This window comes from Symphodus melops, assembly GCF_947650265.1.
Source record: "Symphodus melops genome assembly, chromosome: 3".
Taxonomy (NCBI): Eukaryota; Metazoa; Chordata; class Actinopteri; order Labriformes; family Labridae; genus Symphodus; species Symphodus melops.
The window spans coordinates 4,709,183-4,730,469 of record NC_136693.1 but is presented as its reverse complement, the minus strand read 5'-3'; positions in this window follow the sequence as shown (position 1 = coordinate 4,730,469).

Sequence of the window (21,287 nt, the reverse complement as noted above, 5' to 3'; positions counted from 1 at the left end):
TGCAAACTCAACAAAAGAGAAGCCATTTGCTATTATTTTGAGTGGAAAGGGCTTAGAATGATTGATGACTTCGCCTTGCTGACTGACAAGAGGCATCAGATTTTATGAGGATAGTATTTCTCGGTCAGTGTTGCACTGAAAACAAACTTTCCAGGGACAGGAGACGGGAAAGGAAAAGCAGCAGATTGAGGTGGGACTTGGCAGTGATACATAAGGGTTATTTAAGAGAAGGGATTTGAAAGCAATGAAAGACCTGACTTCTTGGACTTTGGTGGGAAGAGGACGATATTCTCCGGCCTGTGGGTAGAGTCACCCAAGGTCAGGAAAAAAAGCGTTTTGGCAAAAGATGTGATAAAGAGAAGGGGAGGTTGTGGTCATCAAACTTTCTACGAGACACATGAAGAGTAATCTGCTATAAATCCAGGGCTGTTCATGGGTAAAACCCTGGACAATGCCAAGACGTGTGAGCCTTAAGTACATCATTAAGAGGATGATACTCTGTTCGACTTAATGGCAGATCCATTAAGATTACAAAATGTAAACTAAGAACACAAATATGATGTCAAAGATGTAGAAGCTTTCCCTTTACAGAAGCTTAAACACTGCAATAAAAAAAAAAGGTTAGGAACACAATAACAAACTAAAAGGGGACAATTCCAGGACAAATTGCAGTGACAGGTTTGTGGGAAACGGTTTAAATTCTTCACATGATTTCTCTTTTCCTCTTGAATTGCAAAATGAAAATCTTGCCACGGGGCAGAACACACACACAAACACTGCAGAGGAAGTATCATGCATCACAGAGAGAGACAACTGGCGAGCTCTCCTGTGTGTTCGATGATAGGGAATATGCACGTGTAGGAGTCACATCACTCTCATGGCCTTTATACTTTCATGTACTTTGCTCTAATGGAACATTTAGAACACATATTACATGTCAGAAACTTAATTTAATGTTTGTCACGAGAGGGCAATATGGCACTTTAACTTCACTTTCAAATTTAATCAAATAACTTTACAGCCGACTCGTTTTTTAATCCCAGATGTACATCACAGGGGCCCATTTCACTTTCTATTAATAGAGCGCTGTAATATGTAAAGACATCTACTGAAAAAGTGGCCCTAACGCACTCTTCTCACTTAACTCTGGTCGAGGTTTATAGAGAGGGGATATATGGCGGAGCGTAAAGGTACAGGTGGATAAAAACACACCTCAGTCTGTTGTGATTGCACTTGACTGCAAGTTGCATTTATTTAGAAATGTATTTGACAAAATCCAAAATCAAGAACAGACATTTAACCTGGAAAGGCAAGTTATTCAATTACACAACAGCACACAGAACAACAGGCTGCAGTAAATAGGTGTCCAGTACGTTAGTGCAACACATTAACAGCCAGCGAGTCCACCAAGCTCTTGCTTGAATCCATGGTGTCGCTTCTGAAAAAACTCCACCAAGTCCGGAGGAAGATGTGGCACCATCTCTTCTTCTTCTGTGGGACTATGTAGTTGTAACGAGCCTAGAGCGCTCTCACAGCCGTAGACGGTAATGTTTACTTTACTTGGTTCATGCCTGTCAGGATGCACGTAGCCTATATTTTGATATAGAAGTCGCACCTGACAATAAGTCGCAGGACCAGCCAAACTATGAAAAAAAATTACGACTTATATTCCGGAAAATATGGTAGCTAACAAGTTAAAAAGGTAAGAGGCACTGAATATGACAGCCTTGGAGAAAACAACAACAATCCTTAACTGATGCCCTTTGCACCATTCATTACAGAGAGGGTAAAGTGCTGAGTCAACAAGAATATAAACGGGTCACAGTTAAATAGTAGTAATAATAATAATAATAATCATAATCATCATCATCATCATTATTATTATTAAATAGTAATCACTAGTAATTAAAGTCACAAGTGCATTTTTTAAGACAGTCAAATACATACCATATAAAACCACAATAATGTGAGTCTATAAACATAAGAAAGTAACCGCTGACAGTACTTCCAACACAATGGAAGAAAGCTAAGGTCATACGTCAAGCTGCAACTGAAACACAACAATAACATCAGCATCATCAGCACTTTCAATAGCAACCTCTGCCATCAGTGTGTGAATGTGTAGGTATGACCTGCAGTGTCAAAGCACTTTGAGGAGTCAGAAGACTAGAAAAGAACTCTACAAGCTCAATCCGGTTTTTTCTCTCTCAATCAGTCTGTGTGGAAAATGACCTGTTCATCTCCAAAAGGTTTCTCCTGCGGCCTTGCATTTTGCTTTCACAACGAAAAAGTCAACCAAAGAAAAGTTCAAACATGAAAATGTTATAGAGGGGAACCTGCTGAGATTGCTGGCCGAAGAATTTGGCACTGGTCTCTTGGTTTTAGAAAATAAGAAAGAAAAAAAAAACACTCATACTTTATCCAAAAAACTCTTCTCATTACTAAGAAGTGGCTTATTATAACAAATTGTGCTTTTGGCAAAAGGCCTTTTTTATTGTTCTCAGTGGTACTTTGAAGCAGGTGGGTACCGCCCCACCCCACAAAAGAAAAATCTCTTTCCCATTTTTGGAAATAATAAATGTTCTATCTGGCGTTTCTATCAAGAGATTAATTCACACAATGTAATTCAGGTTAACAAATTGGTAAAGATTTGAATACAATGGTTATTAATCAATTCCAACTATTTGTATATGCAGGAACTCTCACACAGTTTACCTCCCAAACCTGCTGGTCCTCGCAGTGGCAACTTTAAGAGAACATCTCAATGAAGTCTGGAAACTAAAATGGAGATCGCTTTGATATATCGCCTGTCTCAACCACACACCAGGTAATTAAGTTCTTTCTTTTACTACTCACATTTAGCAGCTGATAAAAAGGTTAAACCTGAAACTGGGATTCGTCGTTGGAAAAAAAATCCTGCCTCTCTTGAGAGTCTAAGCAGAGACTGGTGGCTGCCGCTTTTATGCCTGTGCTGGATTAAGTTTGACACATGCATGCCTCCGCACAAAGCTTACATGCCTGGATCGACATCTTTGAACCTACGCAGACTAAACCAATGGCTTATTCTTATCCACAAGTCTATCTTAGGTCTACTTGCTTCATACAGTCTGACCGTCATCAGTCAGAAGAGCACAGACAATTAAAATCTTCGATCACAGGACTGTGATGAGGAAGGTACATCAGCGATATACTCTTATCTGAGAAAATTAAGCAGCAACTTCACACATGTGAAAATGGAGCGACCAAATTACTTTCTCCTTTGTTTCGACGACACAAACAGGGGTCCAGGCTCTCCTGGAGGGGGTGTCAAAGATCTCCAAGGTGACATGAGACTTTGTAGGCTCTGAGGTTTTTTATATTTGTATCCAAAGTGTGACAGCAATACATCACTGTTTGCCAGAGGGGTCTTGGGGCATCTTTTTTTTTTTTTTTTTTTTTTGAGTAAGTTTTTTTTATGATATAGTAATGATAATTGCTTACACCCTCTGTTTGATTGACCAACTTTTGATTTATTTTTGCCAGTTGCAAAACCTTAATGCTGAGTGACATACCGGCACCATAAGCTTGAATTAATCGGTCGTTTTTTAATGCCAAGCACATTTAATACAAGGTGTATACAATGAATAAATGTCTTGGTGTATTGGTGCGAAAGAAAAAAAACAAGGCTAAAATAATAACAAGTACCTATATAAAATAAAATATGAAAAGCAATTACCAATATATAAAATAAAATTTAAAAAATGTCAAATACAAGACATTTCAAACAAATAAATTGAAATATAAACATGGACAAAATGGCAGTTGAATAAAATCAGTACTTTAGGTCCTCTGTCGGTATGGAGTGACATTGAGCTAGGTCATAAAAGTCATTTTCTAAAGATGATGTTTCTTATTTGGGTTCAGGAGAGGGCTTTATCTGGACTCCTACTGGAAACATGAAATGATTTATATTCATTTTTTTTTTTGCCTCGAGCTGCTGCTAAGAGTAACTTGCAATTACCAGCAGTGCCTGTGAGGTCAAGAAATGAATATGTTCTCAGTGAATGCAGCTCAGTGCAGCTTGCAAAAACAGGAGTGAAGTAAAGAGGTTTAACATAGCCAACACACCTCTGCAGAATACTTTAGCAATATATTCTTCATTTTTAGAATTTTCAAATATACCTTGAAGCAACAATTGCACTTAGTTCCAACAGTAATAACTATGACTACAGTGTGTTATTACCAATTTTATCTCGCTAACAAACTAACACAGAGGTCAGACTGAAAAGATGAATGCACAAAGGGTGAGTGACGTCATGCATCTGTTACTGCATGGGGCTTTAGAGTCCCATTGATGGTGGTCTCCATGTTGGACATGCTGTCTCAACCTAACTATCAGTCAACCTAACAACAGACAGAGAGCTGGAGCTGCACCTGCCTATCAGCTATGTGTGTTGTTGTGAAGGACGCTTATCCTTCATAAACTATCCTACATAAAAAAAAATCATCCCCCAGTTAGTGAGTGGTGAGTAATGAGTAATCAGAACTATTTCAGTTTTTGAACCAGGCTGTAAACATGTTAGTTTTTGGCTGTAAAAAAAAGGATTTTTTGAATAGACATGTGACGTCCGTATGTGACACCTGCCTGTTCATCATGTAACACACTGAACAACGCACAGCTTCCCCACCGTACTCCAGGTTGGTGTAGTGCAGACATGTTCATACTTCACGTCTTCTCAATATTCTAACTCGTTACCTCAAACTCATCGTACTTTTCCCAGCGTAGGAAGCATTTGATGATTGGCTAATGTGATGCCGCTTCTTGTTGATAAGGTGCCTTCCCTATCAGACTGAGCTCTAACGACCCATCAGAGGTGGACAGTGATTTCATTAAGGAAATCAATGGACATAAATAACCGGATTCTTATAACAAAAACTCCTCTTCAGGCAGAAAGCTTTGTTCAGTTTCAGCAGAGCAAGCATGGATAAATAAGGCTTAGGAGATTTGCGTTGTACACCTGCTGTACGATACAAACATACTCGTCTCTAACACGTAAAGAGAGCAACAGTGCTCTTTGGTGAGGAAGGCCTGTTGCTATTAGACCTTGTCGTCCTCAACCACCGCCCGATGCCCAGCCTCTACCATCGGACCATGAATTGACCATGTTATGAAAAGTTGATCTACAACTACATCTACAACAAATAATTGATTGACTGAACACACATCTGTGTGGTCACAGATGTAACCTTTGGATCATTCACTGATAACAAACAGCAAAAGAGGTAAAGGGTAAATGGACTTGAGCTTGTATTGCTCTTCTCTAGTCTTCTGACTACTCATGTCACAACAACGCGTTCACACACCGATGGTGGAGGTTGTGGTGTAGAAAGACCATCAGAAGTAACTAATCCCATTCACACACATGCATACAGCACCAACAAAAAGCAAGAGCAATTTGGGGTTCAGTGTCTTGACCAAGGACACGTTAGACACGTGGCTACTGAAGCCAGGGATCAAACCCCCAACGTTCCAGTTGAGAGATGGTCGACTATACCAACTGAGCCACAGCTCAGTTCAGGGTAATCAGCCCTGGTGTCAATGGGCTGTATAGATACTGTATAGGGTTGGAGTTACAAAACTTCTTACTTACATAAAAGGTCTTACTTACATACAGTATACGATTCAGTCCATGCACAAGAAGTTTGAATCTATAAAAGGTTTACTATCAATGAAGGAGCTTTTAGGTCTGCACTCCTTGTTGACCTGGAGCAGGTCTTTAAGGAGTAGATTTACTGTATGTGTTGCACATGTCAACTTTCACAAACATGCATCCCATCCTGTTGGTTTAGAGGAAACATGCTGAGTTCATGACTTTGATAGAAATTAGAATAATTGGGCAGGTACAGAACTTTACATTATCTATCAGCACCAACTGATAAAATGTAACTATTATTCTTGAGCCATCTGTTTATTATGAATTCGAATGGTCTCAAATCTTGACAGGAAAACATCCACTTTCAAAGAAAAATCAAGGTGGGTAGCGATTGGTCCCCTCCTAGTTTCTCTTCTTGTTGTTCATTCAGGCTTGTTTATTGTTAGCTAAAAAGAAGTCGATACAGATGAATCTCTTTCACCTATCATTGCGACTTCAAAAAATGATGATAATTACTTGGGCAAGATTACACATTCATGAGAGCAAATCTCTTCTGCAGGCAATTAATCGTTTACATACATTTAATATGTAAATAAAGGTTTCATTGGAATTTAAATCCTTTACAAATAAGAGCTGGGATATGTGTCAATAATTATTTTCCTCCCACAGTCTGAGTGGGGATGCCAGGTTCAGTGGGATGCCAGGATTGTGTTTCGTTAATGCTAAGTGATAAAAAAGCAAATGAGGATTAATTCGGCAAAATAAACACTCAGCATACATTCCAATGAGAGGCTTTTTTTAAAGCCCCACATTGGAAGTCTTCCGAATAGTATGACTCTTAAAATGCTTAACCAGTCATCAGTTGAACGCTGATTTACTTTCTTCCAGGGAAGCAGCCTCTTGTGGCTGTGTGAAATAAAAACATAAAAAACATCTCTTAGAAAAAAACAATGTACATCGTGTATGACAACAAAACCTCAGACATCTGACCTGGTGACCTCCCCTCCTACCTTCCTCCTCTGACTTCAAACCGCTGAACATATTGTTCTTCCCTTACAACAGCTACAACAGTTTCTTTTAATCATCACTGTGATTGCTCTTTAACCTTTGACATGTATTTTCTTTCCACCAAGACAAAAATGTCTTTCCTCCAACCCTTCTTTAGGGTCTTTTGTGTGATGTATTCTCAGAAGAAGAATCTTCTCCTGCTTCCTTTCAATGATGTACTGTAATATTTGCTTGGCAAAATGTGAAATGGTATTTTTTGTCCGTGTGCTTTATTGGATTCTTTATTAGATAGAGGTTACTATACTACCATGTATTACATCTTCTAACATTTATTTTTGTAATCCGAGTAGGTCCGTTCTATTACCAGTAAAAAGTCTCCAAAGTAAGTTTGTGGATTTCCAGATGTGCAAACGCTTTTAAATCATATTGAGAGTAACTCATACAACTGATACTTGATATGACACATGTTGGAGGGGAATACAGAACTGTTCCTTGCTACTGCTTATAATGGTTTCCTTACTGACAATACACATTTCTAACTTTTAACTGAAAGGAAATGACAAATGAAAGATATTTTAAAGTTAAGAGGACTTGCATAATACAATAAATATATATATATATATTTTTTGGAACCAATGTCTTGTGTCCTGCCTGTCTGTATACTGCTACTGGATGCCTTGAATTTCCCTCGGGATCAATAAAGTATCTATCTATCTATCTATCTATCTATCTATCTATCTATCTATCTATCTATCTATTTCTTAGGCAACATAATTGTGATGCTCTGATTCTTTTAAGTCCTTTCCTAAATAATTTACATTAGAATGAAGCTCAAACTGCTTTTATATTCATTTATAATATGGCCAACTTATGAATCTTAGGAAAGTCTACCAACCTTTGGGAGTTATCACCTTGCATAGTGTGGTCAGACAGCATCTTTCAGCTCATGCTGTCTCCTTACTTTGTCCTCAGGCTCAGGAGAATAGAAAACACTCATGACACAAGAGAAAATAGTGCAGCCTAGAGCATTTAAATATATGAACTTATAAACGCAACAATTTAAAAAAAAAAAAGAGGCAAAGAGGCTAGCTTGTTATGACGGTCAGAGCTGTAGAAGACGAGTCTTCTCCTCTCACCTGGGAATCTCATCAATAACTATACTGTATTTATGTCACATTGCTGCTGAAGGTCTCCTTTCTCCTATGCAGATACACAAAGTAGGAAACCTTTTCATGAGTCCAATTTAATGTGAATGGCTCACAAGGCCAAACAGACTATAACAATTCAAAATAGTCTTCAATAAGCGTCCTTGCTGTAATGGCAGTATTTGTCAGTGTCTGACTATAACTGTCATTTTATTAATTTGAGTGGGAAACAAATCTAGCATAATTCTCCTAGTTTTTGCACAGTGCATGTTTGTTTTTCAAGTCGCTGGGTTAATTTTCTAAAATATGGAGACCCATGCTGTGCAGGTCTGCACGATCTGTTGCTTGTTTGCATAATTTTAAAATTCTAATCTCCAACTCCATCAAAACAAAATCAGGTGCAGATATTATGCTGTGTGTTTTGCTAGCGATATCATCATGAACAACAGAACACATCTGATTAGGCCTGAGACTCAAGTTAAAAAAAAAGGTAGGTGAGGTTGTTATCTTATTGTTACACATAATGATGACACAGTCGGCATAAAATCTGCTCTATGTATTTTTTTCTTTTCGTAAAAGAAACAAAGTTCACAGATATTGTCAAAGTATGTCAAGCAACAACAACAACAGCACAGAAATCTTCTGAAATTGCCAATGGAATTAGGGGCAAGCTGCTCCAGATAAGACAACCTCCTGTATCAACTTGGGAAACCTTAATCTTGCAAGTTAGTGGATTCACACGACCAATAGTGATCTTTTCATACAGCTTGTTTCAATAAACCAGCACATTGCCATATATAATTAAATTGAAGCGTGCCATTTTGGCAGTCCCAGGGATGATGCACTTTAATGGAACATATGTTGTCAAATCTATTGACTGTAATATGGACAGAATGCCACTTAAGGTACTAGAGTGTGTACACAAGTGAAGCCAAAATACGTCTATGTCGTCTACCACATAAAAATATTTGAGATTCATACAGAGGCATGTCTGAAGCATGATTTTACTTTGTGCAAACTGGCTCAAGGGGGCAGAAAGACTCCTGTTGAATGTTACAGTGTTTTGCTGTGTATTAGAACAGTCTCGGTTACCTAGAGACACTGTAGGATGTATTTTCATTGCATTGGCATTAATGAGGGAGTTGACAGAAGTTATACGTTTGGGACAGCTGAGGGGCTTAATAAGCATCTCACAGCATCTAAGACAGAGGTGCACATTTTGCAGCAATGGACTGCAAATGTTTTTTTGTAAATTATTCACAAAGTAGTGTTTGAGCTGCAGCCTATTTTTGTATTTTTGTGAGTCTTTGGAGAGGGTCTGCTATTAGGGAGATATGGTTTTCATCCAAACTTTAATGGTGCCTTGTTGTTTGTTCAGACATGCTTTCAGGGAGCGCCTGATTGTGCATCGTTTTTCACTGAAAGCTGGACTCTCTGCAGCCTTTTCTTCTAACTAGAGCACTCTGGCAGTCGGTCCTTTTGCACATTAAGAAAGTACAAGTGCATCTTCTGGTGTTTTGTATTTCATAATGAATGCTGGCTAGTTGAAGAGCAGAAAAATAGGATCAGGTATATTGGGATGCAAATTGTGACTGAGGAACTGAAATGATGATGCTCATGAAAATAGCTGTAAAAAGGAACTGTATATTTTATGACACTTTTAAAGCAATACTGCTAATGTTACATTTGTAGTGTCAAGCTTCACAGATGTGTACATATGGTCACAATTTCTTTTGATATCACTTTCTACAGAAACTCAAAAACACACGGGCAATATATACAGTAGCTTGGTTAAAACTGAACAACACAAACTACCAACCAACATCAAATGGCATGTAACTGCCTTAAACAACAGCGCCATTCAGTCCAACACTAATCTTACTGGGAGACAAGGCATGATGGTCCATCTGTAGAATAACTTCTGATTCTTTCAAATTTTTGTTGTGCTCGTCGCTGTCACTTCTCCCTCATCAGCCAATCAAAACCAAGAAGGGGTTGGACTATATATATATTAACTTTGCCAACAACAATGCTGGAGGACAAAATGATCAGATTCATCTATAAACATACAAGTTTCAGAAGCAAATGTGCTGCTCATGCCAGGACATGATTTACATTACCTTTGACAATGTATTCTCTGTGAAATGTCCTTGAATAAGAACAACTATTAAGCACACAAGGCAATTTAAAACAGACAAAAATGGCCTATAACGAGGCAAGCACTTCCCTAACCTTTCAACAGTCAGAAGCACTCTGAAGAGGTTGTAGCTGCCACCAGTTTTTTAAAAAAAGAAGACAGTTATGAACACAGGCCCTCAGACACTCAATTAAAAAAATAGAAAAAAAGAAAACAATAAGACAGTCACAGGCATTCAGGAAAATGATGGAAAAATTGTTTTTTTTAATCTCCACTGGGCACAGTAGAGTTAAGTCTGAGTCTATAACGGTGTAAAGACTGGAAAACGAGTTATGTAAGCCAAATCTCTTACTCGTCTCATTGGTATCGATCAATGAACCGGCCCACCCTGAGCAGATATATGAAGGTCAATTTGTTTTTTTAAGACGTAAAACCTGGAGAAGAAAATTGACATAAGCTGCATCAGAATACTTTATATGCTGCTGCAGATCTTTGTTGACTACATGAGGTTTACTTTCCTGTCTTATATAATGTCCATATGGAAGTATTTCATCATGGACAGACTTAATGATGCAATCCAAATAAACCATATACTAAACTATACTGGAACAACAAATAAACTGCATGCAAGAGAGAGCGGGGCTCACAGCACTGTGAAAATCACACAAAGATCTGACAACATATCCTATGGACAGCAAACGTCTCTATGGCCTTATAGTAGTCCCTCCTTAGCCAAGGTATAGAGCGAGCAAGACCAGCACAGGGCCCGCCTTTACGCCAGTCATATCAACCTATTGGAATGCCACTTTGGCACTGGCTCATCGACAAAGTACGTCACTGATACGGTCCACAAACCGGAATATCTCTGTTCAGCCAGAAGCCATGTTTACGCTGCTAAAACAAGTGAACTCGTATTTAAATGAATACAGACAGTCACCATCAAAGTTAAGTACTTACAGTCAAATGTTGTTTAAACACTCAAAGAAAAAGAGTGATTATTATGAATTGTTTGCCTTTCATTAAAAGGATTCTCCATGATGTAAAGGCAGCCAAGTGTGCTCATCATTAATGTGTTTGAATTTCCAAGGCTGGACTAAATATATTACGAAGCCGTGCTGTTGTTATTTGAGATAAGGACTCATAACAAAATGTTGCTGGTGTAATTGTGAAGCAGGTGCAATTATACGGGTGTGAGGAGTTGAGTTAATAAAACTGAAATATTTTTCTTACACTGCATTGTTTATTTTTCTGAAATCATTCTGTAATCAACCGTTTCTCAATCCTGAACTTCTTCGTCCCCTCTCACCTCGTACGCTGAGAACAGATGGATGGGGATCAGAGGAACAGAAGGACTCTTGGACTGATCACAGAAGCCCTTATGTGACTCAGGTGTCCCTCTGATGTCGAATTCAAGCAACGTTTCATCTTACACATTTTGGCTGAAAATACACAGTCAAAGAAGGATGGTGTAAGGTGGTTTGGTTAAAGGCAGGGTGAGTCTTTTTTTAAAAACTAGAATTATTTCAGTACTCCCTCAAAAGCCCCTCACTTACAAGCTCGAGCGCCATTGCGCCGGAAGCAGACCTCAGCTCATTACTTGCATTGCATAGAAACTACGTTGTCTCAATCAGTGGTAGGTAAACACCATGTTTTCATAACACATAATAAAATGTATGTATGTGACTATTTATGTTACTACTCACAACAGCCAACAACAAACTCACAGTATAAAGTCCCTCATGGGTGATGGGGTAGAGAACGAGCAAGGAGACCGGGAGGCCTGATTGGTTCATCAGGTGGCTACTTCGTGGCAGACAGTGGTCGTTATTTTTACAGGCTTACAGCTGCTACAGATGACAGATTTTTTTATTCGTTTTTTTCAGAGCACTTGAGTTATTAATTTCTGTCAGGACCTAAAGAAAATTAAAAGAGAAAATGATTAACCCTGCCTCTAATGTTCAAAGTAAAGACCTGCATTGCCTCAGACCACCAACCCAATAAGCATTAAAAAAGTGTTTATACCTTCAGCTAAGAGTAGCTCCTTTGAATATATTCCTTAGAGGGAATTTACAGCCCTGTGCGTCTCATACAGACACTGGAGTTTACATTGTGTGTCTGTATGTGACACTAAGGGCCAATAACACGTCACTGTTGGACAACGTGGGTGTGATAATAGGCTTGGCAACACTACAAGGGAACATTGTAGCTGATTTGGGATTTGTGGGATGTGTGTTAACATCAGGAGGCAGGGCCGATGGAAGTTATTTTGAACAGGGGGTGCTGTAAAAAATCTTTTGTTCTTTTTTGGACAAAAAAAACCTATGAGCCTATAGGCCTATTTAGAATACATTCATAATATATACATTTAAATATTTTTTTAAAAAATATTAAGATTCACCACGTCATTGTTTTACACTCTTCAGTGAACACAGCCAGGGCCACACACAGACACCATCAGTTCTCAGAGGCACAATTACTTAAACTTCACAATAACACTTTAACAATGCAACAGGTTTGATCAGCTGGCATCAACCTGAGTCACTGCACCTATATTTATGTCACGCACGACTCTATCAGCTCCTAAATCCTTTTACGCACAGCGCAAAGAAATAATCTCAGACAATCTAAGCACATTACTGAATAGCTCTCCACAGTCACTACGCAAACATACGCACAAAATCACAGTTTTCTCCATCTCCAACCTTTTTACGCAAGCCACAAGGAAACAATCCAAACCATTTATACGTTATTAAACTGTTCTCCAAATCCATTACGCACAGAACACGATCAAAGTAACACTCTCAATCCCCACCACCTTACAAAAATACGATAGTGTGACATTAAACTGCATATATGAAAGTGCGCGGCGGCACCATGATCTTACTTTGAGCTGCGGACAGGGTGCCCTGGTTACAGGTGTCCAAATGTCCAGGTGCGCTCTGGGGTCGTGGAAGTAATGTCTCTAATGAGGGGACGAATGTCCAGAGAGTTCATGATGTCTGTGTTGTCATATATCAATTAATGTTTTGTGAGTCTTTTCTGGGTCATCATGGTGCTGCGTGTCTTCAAAAGACGCAAGGCTGAGAAAGTGCCCTCAGGTGAGGCAACAGAGATTGACGTAACTCAATCAAATTCTCTGTCTCTGAAAACATGGCTCTTATTTGTTCCTGGAGCTTAGTCCAACACGATGCTACATCTTGAACTGTGCCACTCGTAGCGCGAGCATGGAGCGAGCGGGGAACCTTTTCACTTTACTCTGCGTCTGCAACCATGAGCCGGCCTTACGCTGACAACGTAACTTCCGTGAACTTGTGTTGATTGTGCCTAAAAATAATTAAATCAAAATCAAGAAATACATGTAATAGCCTACGCATGTCAAAATATTTCCCATTCATAAAGGAATGGGAAAATGGAATTTATAAATTGTGCAAAAATATTTTTAGTTTTTCTTTAAAAAAAAAAAAAAAGAAGCTCCCCTTCGCCACTAGGGGTGGCACCCCCACTTCCTGCGGCCATGTCAGGAGGCTACACTGCAACCATTTAGAGAAACAAGATGTAGTGCAAGGCTGCTATAGCCTATGTGCATTACGACATGATTTGAACATTGTTTTACAGTTTTTAAGTAGCTTGGAGAAATCCTAACATCAGCGGCAGCCATCTTGTTAGTCTGTAACTCCCTCTGTGTCGTTGCATCCGTTTGGGCTGAAAATCTACCTGAATGGAAAGAGGGCAAGTGTAGCCTGCAAGAGCAAAATGTAATTTCAGCTCCTAAATGGGTTTCATATTAAGTGATATGAAACCCATTAAGTGGTGAACTGATTTACAGTTTCAAATCTCTTACAGTTCTTGTTATTGACTATTATCTGCACAGGTATCCATTACAGGATGTAAAGAAGCCATTCTGGAAGTTTAGGGAACCAAAATAATTATTGAATCATGCAAATTTGGTTAAGAGCTCTACTTTACTGTTACTTGGCAATGAAGAAACAATCATAAATACACACAAACACATACTACTCAGAGGAAAGGGGGTTCTCTATCTGTCAAACTGAAATCCTGTCTTCTTTTTTTGGGGGGATGGATTTATTAGAAATGGGAAATTCTCACAGCAAAGCCAAATATGCTTTTGTTTTGGTCCACTGTGAATGGGGAAGAGACCTTGCCTCGAGTGGCAGCACCATTTTGATCTGAATTGTAATGTGAGATAAAGCAGACTCTGATCTGTTAAAGGCCAGATAAAACACGCTACTTAAAAAACGTGTTAACTCAGAACTGAAAAGAGGAATCTTCAGCATTGTAATAATTTGAATACCAATTGACCCTGAGCATCTTTTTTTATGATATTCCTCTTGACATTAAATCCTGGTGTTAAAAGGCATTTTACACTGGGTCTAGGAGTGTGTGTGTGTGTGTGTGTGTGTGTGTGTGTGTGTGTGTGTGTGGAGGGTGGAAAACTGCTGAGATTTGCAAAAGGGTATAGAGATGGATTGAAGTGGCATCACACTTAACAGATATGGGAGAAGATCAAAAAGTAGTGCGGTCAGCATGTAGAGAGACAGTTGACTGAGAGGTTAGATGTGCTGGGTCCCATTTTATTTCATTATTATCCCGGGCTGGATGCTGAGCTCTGCTTGAAATATCTCTTTAAAAAAAAAAAAAAAAAAGTCAACCTGTATTCTAACGGATTCAACTTTTGCAGCTGCTTCAAAAAGAATGGTTTGGTTTCAATGTTGAAATTAAGATTTTAATGACCTTTGACCTTAAACAGAACAAATTGCCAGGATCAAGATCCAAATAATTATCGTATTATTTAAAAGACAACCCCGCTCTGTGTTATACATTTATTTTGTACAAACTGATAAAAAAAATATCCCACAATTGTTCAAATAAAAAAACACAAGGGCAAATTCTGTTAAAACTCATCAGCCTTATTCTGCTATGTTTTAATTTGGAAAGAAAACATGCCATTCTTATCTTCAGCCCATGTCCCGCGTATAATTTTGCCTAATTGGTTCAGAGCTCCTGATTAACTGAATACATTTGAGGCAATGAACACGTTTTTTTACCACCTGAGGTTCCGGGAGGTAGAAGAAATTTGTTTTTGTAAATAGTTTCATACTGCTGTAGTTTAATTAGGTGCCAAGTGGTTGGTGTTTGCCAAATGGGAGTCCCTGTGCTAATGAGTGCTCCACAGTCATAGGAGAATATTAAGAGTCCCTGACAATGCTAATTTGTGACTGACTTCCAAACACTCATAGCTGGACATGTTCTCATGTGGTCTGTATTCTGGCACTCGACCCAGGTTTTAAACAACTGCTGAGAAAAATGTACGTATGAGCACCTTTTAAACCCACATACCTCTGTTCAGGATTGATGGTGGTGTAAAGCAGCTCGTCCATCACAATCCTCCTCCTCATTAAAATCACTTACCCTCTTAGAGCATTAGCAAGCTGAGCTTTAAGAGCGCTGGATAAAAGAGCAGATGAAGTGGGCAGTCTCGACACACACTTATGCACGCTCTGTCAATGTTTTTGCAGTCATTCGTGTGTGTCTCAATCCAGTATCGCCCTGAACAGCAGAAGAAGTTAAAGAAGAAGTAGCAGCAGCTCCAGGCTGTGTGACTGGAGTGAGGGTTTAATTAGCTCTGTGTGCTTAAGCAGTGAGAGAGCTATCCACTGTCATAATACAGCTGACCTTTGCTGTCTGGAGACCCAGCCACACACATTTTCCTCATTTGTAATTGTAATACAATCCTAAGCTTTAATGGCTACTGGGTGGACAGGTTTGTGTAGAATAATAAAGTCATATCAAAATACAATACTCTTCCTGTCCAAAGTTTCAAAGAGGTTTCGGTCAATCCAGTAAAGTATGATAAGTACTGATAAATACTTAAAGCTGCTGTGTGGAGGTTTCGACAGGTCATTAAACACACACTGACAGTGATATTGTGAGAACATATTTTTGTTCTATGCCAGTTAGATTGTTCAAAGACAGAAGGATGAACATGTTTGTTGTGAAAAAAAAATAAATCTATCTATCTATCTATCTATCTATCTATCTATCTATCTATCTATCTATCTATCTATCTATCTATCTATCTATCTATCTATCTATCTATCTATCTATATATATATATATATATATATATATATATATATATAGTGGCACCATTGGGTTTGTTCGCTCATGTCACTCCATACTCTCCATACTCATTTCCAACTCTCTAACACTGCCCTGTCTCTCCAATAAAGGCATAAAAAGTCACAAAATAAAAAAACACTACTTTCAGATTTGACAAACACTCAGGTAAGGCGTAAAAGCCATCAAGCATGTACATGTAATTAAAAGCAAGTTGAACCTTTATGTTCGTTTTGGTGACCCCTGTGAACAAGCAACACCTCTCTGTCTTTGTTAGTTCTGTGCTCTTCAGTCTTAAGTTTCGTTTTCTGAGCTAACATCCAACTTAATTGAATCGTTTACTCTGTCTCTTTTGAAATGAGTAAACAATGTAACTTGGGTTCTTAATGCTGTAAATAGCTTGCCAGTGGACCGACACTGACTCAGTTTCAAAGTGAGAGCCAGAAAGAAAATCACTCGTTTTTATAACGGTCTTCTTGGCTTTTTAACTTACTGTGTATGCAGAGCATCCATATTAAATCAAGTCTTTGTATAGCATTGTCTACCAAACACATAATGATGATGGAAGTGTTACATTTTCAGATGTAGTGAGTAGGATAATTCAATGTGATATAGGACCATTCTACCTCTTAAAAAAAGCTCCAACATTTGTCCAGTATTTCCTTTTTGCCGTCCCTTTGCTCTGTCATGTTTCTTTTTTGTATCGCTGTCCTCTGTGGTCGCTTCACCTCTGCCATGATGTTGGTACACAGAGCTAAAGCTAGTAACAGGAGGTGTTTGCCTTCAGGTGTTTGCCGTTCTTTACCCAGGAGATCAAACCTGCTCAACCAAAGTTACAGAGAGCAAAGAACAGTCGTGAGAGGCTTTCAGTAAGAATGAAAGAGACTCAGTTTACCCCATTACAGCTCAGTGCCCAATCCAAACAATTTTGACACTTTTAAAATAATGACATAATGCATAACACTTCCCTACACTATACTCGGGTTCATCTTAATATCTTACATGCTTGGAATAAAAGCACCATTCCACGTTTGATGAAGTTTCTGTTGAAGGCGGAGTTGGCAATTTTCTCCAGATTCATTTTTGAAGGTTTTGGTTGAAATATTCTTTATGTTCTGACCGAAATGAATGACCCATGTGCTTTGAAAATGGAAAGAAGGGAGGGAATGCTACTTTCAAAATCATGCTAGTTTTTGAAACTTACCAACCCTGCCTTTAATGTGCAATATCTTTAGTGAATACAAATATGGTATAATGGGTCAGCTTGATAGTTTTTCAGATGCCGTGAACTCACAAAAGCCACATCTGTTTTATTTAATCAACATATGTCTTGAATAATTGATATGTTTAAAGTTCTTCAGAGTGACTAAAAAGGTTGTACCATTCATTGTGTGGACTACCAAAACATTCAGCCTGCTCAAAAGTTGTAATTTATTGTTACAGAGTGATGCCTCCTCAAACAATCTTTGGCAGAGAGCAGACACCAGCTCGCAGAGGGAACAGAAACCTGCCATCAAGGTGCACACCGAATTCATGTTACTAATATCATTGCTATAACAAGGACATTTTAGGACATTTTTATTGAATACATTTTTTGTGCAAAGTCTCTCTGAAGCATCCGACGACTTTTTCAAAAAATACTGTGTCCTGTAATTTAAAACATCATTACTTTATGCTGTTTAGGGCAGGGGTCTCCAACAGGTAGCTATCGCTCGCAGGCAGGTTTTCAGTAGCTCGCCTGTAGTTTGACTGACTGTGTTAATAAAACAAGTGTAAAATGGTCATGTTTTCTTGGACATCGATGTGAATTTTCAGTAACATAGCATGTGGCACAATAAGAAGTGTCAAAAAATTCATGTTTTTTTCTTGGACTTTGATGTGAATTCAAGATTATTCTACAAACAGTAGCTTCGTTCAGCTGCAGTGTATAAATGCAAGCAATGTGATGAAAGTAGCTCTTGGCCACTTTGCATTTTTCAAAGTAGCTCTCAGATGAAGAAAGGTTGCAGACTCCTGGTTTAGGGCCTTTGTCCTGTTTCTTCAAGGTGAGCATCCCACAATGCATTGCTAACTGCAGAACTCAACTGTTTAAGATCAAAACAATATTTTAGTGTTGAAAATGTGCCTTTAGCCTGCCTAGTTTCTGCCTTGCTGTATACCGAACTTCGAGCTTCATTAAACGTTTTACCCTTTTGAACGCTCCCACTGTGTCTATGTGTGAATCCATGGCATGCTTATATTTGTGTCACCTTGTAAAGCTGTATCAGATAAAAGTAAAGCCACAAAAAAGCGTTTCCCTGATGCTCGTTAGTTGAAACGAGGAGAGGTCGAAAACCAGGCTGTTGCTAAGCATTTGTGCAGTGCAACAGTGATAGCAATCATGGATAGACGTACAGTATGAAGCTATAAAAAATGATGGATATTTGAGTGTTTTTTCAAGCATTCAAGCATTTGAAGAATTCTAGCTATTGACCTAAAATTCAGGTTTAGGTGTAGGACTCAGTATTCTCTCAACATTTTATGTGGGATTTGAGTGACTTTGCTCTTTTTGTAACACTCAATGCTGACACTGCACAAATTCCTACAACCTTCTTTTCCATACTTCTTTCATTTCATGGTGTAAAGAGAAGCTCTAAGGATTTGTTTATAATTTGCGAGGTTTTATGACTTGCCTCTCCTTAATAGTAAAGCAAATAAAATGTATTATCTTTCCAATAGGCAGTGTTTTGAAATCATGAAACCATTGAAATGAAACAGAAACCATTTTCCCAATGACTGGCTGCTTTAAAAAAACAAAAAAAAAACACGTTTACTGCAAAGCTCAGCAAGAAATTAAGTCTGATGGTTGTCCTGGAAAAATATCAGTGCTTGCACACACTGCGACTGTGAGGCAGTAAAATGAAGATGGCATTCACACACCACACTGTCACTTTAATCACATCCCAAGCCTGTTTACTTCATAGTAGGCTCGAGCATCTTTCTTCTCCCCTGTCGCTCCGGACACTGGCAGCTCACACATTTAATGGCAGCCTTTGCAAGGTCTGCCGTTGCTCGCCAAATCCTGGCGACAGGCCCTTTTGTTTGCTGCTCAGCAAGACGTAGACCCGACCTGGAGGAGGCTCTCCAACTTGGAAAAGAAAAGATGGATTACAGGCCTTAAAATAGAGCCGTGCACCTGTCGCCTAACATTTTCCAGCATGGACACTCTTAGAAGCAGTGACCGCACCAAATGTCACATGGAGCAGAGGAGCTGTGACCACAAAGCTCATTAAGTCAGTAACAAACCTACGAAATCCAGAAGAAGATTTTTATAAACAACAATAAATTACTCACAAATCCTCGAGTGCCACAAAGGTTTGAAAGCTGAAGATTGATGGGAATTGAGATGAAGACATTTGAAGGTGAAGTGTGTTGGATTAAAAAAAATATATGTGTGTGTGTGCCTTAATTCTATTTTCCCTGTTTATTTGCATACTTTCTCTGTGCTGAACTAGTTTTTAATTCTTTGTTTATCCACCTGTGTTTATTGTGTGACTGTCGTGTTATTCTGATGGATCTAAGAACTCCCCTGAGCCTTGCTGTTCGTTCTCTTTCCTCCAGTTTTATCTTCTTTTATATCATGAAAAACAATCATGAAGTAAAGTCAAAAAGCTTCTGAATATGCACTTTTTTTTTTTTCCCAATTTGATTTTTTTTTTACTTGCGAGGTCGAGTCCTTCACAAAGTTTTCGACTCTCAGGAGTTATCCACTTTGCAATGACTTTATAAGTAGACCGACCCAAATTAAATCTCAATAGTGTTCTCAACACATCCTGAGCAAAGTGTGGTTGTAATCATGATTCAATAGTACTCTCATCAGCATTTGTACTCAGCTACCTTAAAGTGCAGCATGAATAATTACATTTAGATATTACTGAAAAATTGTTTTTTTTCCAATAAACATGGTCTCAGGAGCTTCAACAAATGAAATCCTGCAGTGCGTTGTTGTGTCCTATTGAGGCTTGCCGCAGACGCATCACAATTCACACACGCACCCATTCAAAAAAAGCCAGTTTTGTATTTAATGAAGGATAATCGTATTTACATTAAGGCGCCTTAAAACTGCCTCAGCTCCAGCTCTATGTTGTTAGGATGACTAAAAGGTAGCTTGAGACAACATTTACACCATGGGGACAGCAATTCATGGGCTTCCAAACCCCCCGCAGTAACTTATGGGTGACACCACTCAGGCTTTGTCCAACAACATTTACAATCCGGACAACTGAAGACATTCCCCTTGGGATCTTTGATTTACTAAAGGACATGTAGTATTTGTTGTACTGTTCTGCAAATGTGATCGGCTAATTTATACAAAAAAATACAAACTGAGACAAACACTCACTCTCTCATTAATCATAGCAGTTTCAGACAAAGTGCACACATTGTGTACAACTGCACATGCAACAAAAAATGTAATGTGAAAAAGTAAGCGCCAGGCAGGGACATGTCCTGGCTTAGTCAGTAGGGACTTGGGTTAGGAATGGAGGGGATGCTGATTCCAGCCTGGTGCTGAACAAGTCTGGTAATTGCATAGGTGTCTGGTCACTTCCTAAGCACTTCTGAGCAAGGCACTATCCTTTTTGTGTGTGTATTTCAGCCTGTGTATAAGATGTTCAATAAAGTCTAAAGGGATTAATGAAGGATATCTTTCCCTCTGTTATCCTGTGATAAATACCCAGTTGTTTTCTCAAGATGTCCTCCTATTTCATGCCTTTATCTTGAGATAATAATGTTGGTTTTCTCGTAATGAGTTCATTTGTAGTGTAATGAAAAATTGACCTGAAAATAATGTATAAAAAAACACTTAGGACAATCCAACATTGAGATGTCAAGATATGGGTGGCAGTAGCTCAGTCTGTAGGGACTTAGGTTAGGAACCGGAGGGTCATCGGTTCAAGTCCCGGACCAAGTTCAGAAATTGGCCTGGTAGCTAGATAGGTGCCAGTCCTTCTCGAGGCATTGAACCTCAAAACTGCTCTGTAGCGCGCTCTGTGGATAGCCCAATCACTCTGAGACCTTTCCATTAATGTGTGTCACGTGCGTGTATCTTGGCTTTGATGTTCATTAAACAGATTGTAAAACACATTTCTCCTCGCAAGATTAATAAAGTATGAACTAGTATCTTAATAAATCAGTCAAGATCTCGAAAAACTATCAAAAATGTACTTGGTATTAGGAGAAAATGTA